The sequence below is a fragment of the Chiloscyllium punctatum genome, chromosome 3 (genome assembly GCF_047496795.1).
Source record: "Chiloscyllium punctatum isolate Juve2018m chromosome 3, sChiPun1.3, whole genome shotgun sequence".
NCBI lineage: Eukaryota > Metazoa > Chordata > Chondrichthyes > Orectolobiformes > Hemiscylliidae > Chiloscyllium > Chiloscyllium punctatum.
This window is the reverse complement of record NC_092741.1, coordinates 37,089,911-37,095,572: the sequence shown is the minus strand read 5'-3', so window position 1 is coordinate 37,095,572 and position 5,662 is coordinate 37,089,911.

Genomic DNA, 5,662 nt, shown 5'->3' with positions numbered 1-5,662 from the left:
ACAAGGACAGAACCCCCCAGTCCTCACCTTCCACCCCACCAAACTCCACATAAATCGCATCTTCGACCAACATTTCCACCACTTACAAATGGACCCCACCACCAGGAATATATTTCCCTCCCCACCCCGTCCACTCTCCGCAAAGACCGTTTGCTCTGCGACTACCTGGTCAGGTCCATGCCCCCGAACAAGCCACCCTCCTCTCCTGGCGCCTTCCCCTATCACCATAGGAATTGCAAACACTGCACCCACACCTCCCTCCTCACCTCCATCCAAGGCCCCAAAGGAGCCTTCCACATCTATCAAAGTTTCACCTGCACTTCCACCAATGTCATTTATCATATCCGTTGCTCCCAATGCAGTTTCCTCTACATTGGGGAGACCGGATGCCTTCTCGCAGAGCACTTCAGAGAACATCTCTGGGACATCCGCACCTATCAACCCCACCACCCCGAGGTCAAACATTTCAACTTCCCCTCCCACTCTGCCGAGGACATGCAGGTCCTGGCCCTCCTCCATCAACACTACCTCACCACCTGATGCCTGGAAGAAGAATGCCTCATCTTCTCCCTCAGGACCCTTCAACCCTAGGACATCAATGTGGACTTTACCAGTTTCTTCATTTCCCCCCCCCCTTGCCCAGTTCCAACCTGCCAGCTCAGCACCGTCTCATGGCCTGTCCCATCTGTCAATCTTCCTTCCCACCTATCGGCTCTACCCTCCTCTCCAACCTTTACCCCCACCTCCATCCACCTATTGGTCTCTCAGCTACCTTCCCCCCAGCCCCACCCCTCTCCCATTTATATCTCCATCCCTGAGGCCCCCGGCCTCATTCCTGACGAAAGGCTTTCACCTGAAACGTCGATATTCCTGCTGCTTGGATGCCGTCTGACCGGCTGTGCTTTTCCAGCATCACTCTAATCTTGACTCTAATCTCCAGCATCTGCAGTACCCACTTCTGCCATCCCATTCAACAACCTGTTCCCACTATTCCCCACACCATTTCACCACTTTAGCTCCAGGTGAATTATCCAATCCCTTCTTGAAATCATACAATATTTGGTCACAAGGTCTCTGGACAGGATAGAAACTGTTTCCATTGGTGGAAGGGTTGTAAGCCAAAGAGGGGAAAGTGAGGACTGCAGATACTGCAGATGCTGGTTTCCTGAAGAAGGACTCATGCCCGAAACATCGATTCTCCTGCTCCTTGGATGCTGCCTGACCTGCTGCGCTTTTCCAGCAACACATTTTCAGCTCTGCAAGCCAAAGGGCCCCGCCATAATGTGATGGCAAAAGAACTGGAAGGGACCTCACCTGAAGTGAACTTTCTTTTCACAGCGAGTAGTTAGAATCTGGAATACCGTATCTGAGAGTACAGAGGGGGCAGATTCAATTGTGGCTTTTTAAGTGCAAGTGGATCAACACTCGAAGAGAAAAGACTTGAAGTTCTGCAGGGAAAGGATGGGGGAGTGGAATCAGCAGATTTTCCTTTGCAGACAGCCAGTATGTATACAACAGCCAATGGCTTGCATTGGGGCAAAAAACTGAAAAAAAGGGGAAAGTTTTAAAAAATGATGTCCTGAGGCTGGTCTGATTGGTCTCTAAAAGCCACAATAACCTTGTTTTGAGCTGGTTTATCAGCTTAATGAGACTTGTCAGTTCCATAGTTGGCCTGATGCTGCAATGAGGTGAAAATCAGCCATCTTGGATCTCATTTGTCATATTCCCTTCCATCTATAATCCTCAAATATTAATCTGATTCTCCTAAAACATGACCAATCGCCTGCTGGGATAGTGAAGTACACCAGTTAGCTTCTGCAGTGTGCGACTGACATTATGACTTTCATGTTCAATTTTCCAGTCGCCTCATGCCATGTTAGATTAGATTAGATTCCCTACAATGTGGAAATAGGCCCTTCAGCCCAACAAGTCCACACTGACCCTCAGAAGAGTAACCCACTCAGACCCATTTCCCCCTGACTAATGCACCTAACACAATGGGCAATTTAGCATGGCCAATTCACCTGGCCTGCACATCTTTAGACTGTGGGAGGAAACCCTCACAGACACAGGGAGAATGTGCAAACTCCACACAGACATTCACCCAAGGCTGGAATTGAACCTAGGTCCCTGGTGCTATGAGGCAGCAGTGCTAACCACTGAGCCACCATTCTGCCCCTAATCTATTCTCAGGCAGTCCCTCTAATGTTGTAGTTATCGTCCATCCCCATTTGCCCTGACCTTCTCGAAATGTTTCGGACCTTGCAACAATGCCACACACACCACATAGTCGCCTTTGCAATCGCAGTTCACATTTTACTGAATTCAGTGTAGTTTGCAATCTCAGCTGAAGACAGAATGTGAGTGGTTGACATTTCATGTCACTTCCACACAGTTACATTTCACAAATTGACAACAAAACCAGAAAATACTGAGAAATGGAGTCGACGGAGCAATTCATCAACTGGGCATTACCAGACATGCTGGTGGGGTTGGGGGGGGGGCGGGGGGGGGGGGGGGGGGGGGGGGGGGGTGGGCGGTGGCTCCAGCATTTTCTGTGTTTATTTCAGAGTTCAGCATCCTCAGTGTTTTGTTTCTGGTTTGCCAGGTTGGTCAAAGTTTGGGACTGACAGACACAATGGATCAATTGCTTCCTGAACATTGGATGAAAGAGAATCTTAGGTAGTGCACAACCTGTCAGGGTTTGACGGGAGAATTTTTGAATGTTTCTATTGTCTTGCATGGTACTTTCCAGTTTGGCGAAGGGTGGTAACTGACGGGAGGGGTGGGTGACTATACCCAAACATGACCCATCCCCATCTCCAATGAGAGATGTGCCAGGTTTTATATCATACTGACATGTAGTAAAGGGAATCTGGCAAGCCATGTCAATTGTCTTGGTCATAGATCATAGACAATAGACAATAGACAATAGATGCAGGAGTAGGCCATTCTGCCCTTCGAGCCTGCACCGCCATTCAATATGATCATGGCTGATCATTCCTAATCAGTATCCTGTTCCAGCCTTATCTCCATACCCCTTGACTCCACTATCTTTAAGAGCTCTATCCAATTCTTTCTTAAATGAATCCAGAGACTGGGCCTCCACTGCCCTCTGGGGCAGAGCATTCCACACAGCCACCACTCTCTGGGTGAAGTAGTTTCTCCTCATCTCTGTCCTAAATGGTCTACCCCGTATTTTTAAGTTGTGTCCTCTGGTTCGGCATTCCCCCATCAACGGAAATATGTTCCCTCCTGCCAGAGTGTCCAGTCCTTTCATAATCCTATACGTTTCAATCAGATCCCCTCTCAGTCTTCTAAACTCAAGGGTATACAAGCCCAGTCGCTTCAGTCTTTCCGTGTAAGGCAATCCTGCCATTCCAGGAATTGACCTCGTGAACCTACGCTGCACTCCCTCAATAGCCAGAATGTCTTTCCTCAAATTTGGAGACCAGAACTGTACACAGTACTCCAGGTGTGGTCTCACCAGGGCCCTGTACAGCTGCAGAAGCACCTCTGTGCCTCTATACTCAATCCCTCTTGTTATGAAGGCCAGCATGCTATTAGCCTTCTTCACGACCTGCTGTACCTGCATGCTTGCCTTCATTGACTGGTGGACAAGAACACCCAGATCTCTCTGAACAGCCCCTTTACCTAATTTGATACCATTGAGGTAGTAATCTGCCTTCCTGTTCTTGCCACCAAAGTGGATAACCAGACATTTATCCACATTAAACTGCATCTGCCATGCATCTGCCCACTCACCTAACTTGTCCAGGTCACCCTGTAATCCCCTAACATCCTCATCACATTTCACCCTACCACCTAGCTTTGTGTCATCAGCAAATTTGCTAATGTTATTGCTGATACCATCTTCTATATCATTTACATATATTGTAAAAAGCTGCAGTCCCAGCACGGATCCCTGCGGTACCCCACTGGTCACTGCCTGCCATTCCGAAATGGAGCCGTTAATCACTACCCTTTGTTTCCTATTAGCCAACCAATTCTCTATCCAATCTAGTACTTTGCCCCCAATCCCGTGCGCCCTAATTTTACTCACTAACCTCTTGCGTGGGACTTTATCAAAAGCTTTCTGAAAGTCCAGGTACACTACATCCACTGGATCTCCCTCGTCCATCTTCCGAGTTACATCCTCAAAAAATTCAAGAAGATTAGTCAAGCATGATTTCCCCTTCATAAATCCATGCTGACTCTGTCCTATCCTGTTACTATTATCCAGATGTGCCGTAATTTCATCCTTTATAATAGACTCCAGCATCTTTCCCACCACTGAGGTCAGACTAACTGGTCTATAATTTCCTGCTTTCTCCTGCCCACCCTTCTTAAAAAGTGGCACAACATTAGCCACCCTCCAATCCTCAGGAACCGACCCCGATTCTATAGAACTCTGGAAAATAATCACCAGCGCATCCATGATTTCCCGAGCCACCTCCTTCAGTACCCTGGGATGCAGGCCATCAGGTCCCGGAGACTTATCAACCTTCAGACCTAACAGTCTCTCCAACACCAAATCCTGGCAAATAGAAATTCCCTTAAGTTCAGGTCCTTCAGCCACTGTTACCTCAGGGAGATTGCTTGTGTCTTCCCCAGTGAACACAGATCTGAAGTACCCATTTAATTCCTCTGCCATTTCTTCGTTCCCAGTAATATATTCCCCTGCTTCTGTCTTCAAGGGCCCAATTTTTGTCCTAACCATTTTTTTGCCTTGGACATACCTAAAAAAGCTTTTACTATCCTCCTTTATATTCTTGGCCAGTTTACCTTCGTACCTCATTTTTTCTCTGGAGATCAGAATCGAGAGTGTGGTGCTGGAAAAGCACAGCAGGTCAGACAGCATTCGAGGAGCAGGATAATCGATATTTCAGTTATAAGCCCTTCTTGATGAACAGCTTATGCCCAAAACGTCGACTCTCCTGCTCCTCGGAGGCTGCCTGACCGGCTGTGCTTTTCCAGCACCACACTCTCGACTCTGATTTCCAGCATCTGCAGCGCTCGCTTTCTCCTCATAAATCATAGCGTCATAGAGTTGTACAGACTCCTGGTCCAACCTGTCCATGTCAATCGGATATCCTCAATTAATCTAGTCCCATTTATCAGCATTTGGCCCATATCCCTATAAACCCTCACTATTTGTGTACCAATCTGGAAGACGTTTAAATGTTGTAATTGTACCAGCCTCTACTGCTTCCTCCGGCAGTCACCATCCTCTGAGTGAAAAAGTTACCCCTTATGCCCCTTTTAAATCTTTCCTTTTAAATCTCACCTTAAACCTATACCCTCTAGTTTTGGACTTCCCCTACCCTGGGGGGAAGACTTGTCTATTTATCCTATCCATGCCCCTCATGATTTTATAAACCTCTACAAGGTCACCCCTCAGCCTCCGACGCTCCAGGGAAAACAGCCCCACCCTGTTCAGCCTCTCCCTGTAGCTCAAACCCTCCAAACCCCCTTGAACATAAATTGAAAGTATGCTCTCCCGTTGATCTGGGTTGAGCTGGATTTGGAGCAGAATTCCTTCTGCTATCCGTAATTGCTCCAGAACTCCTGACAGTTGAACAATCTGTCACAAAGAGCAGGATGGGTCTGGAAAAGTGGCTGGGATGTGGGGAACAGAAATAATGGAAAAAATACAGGAAGA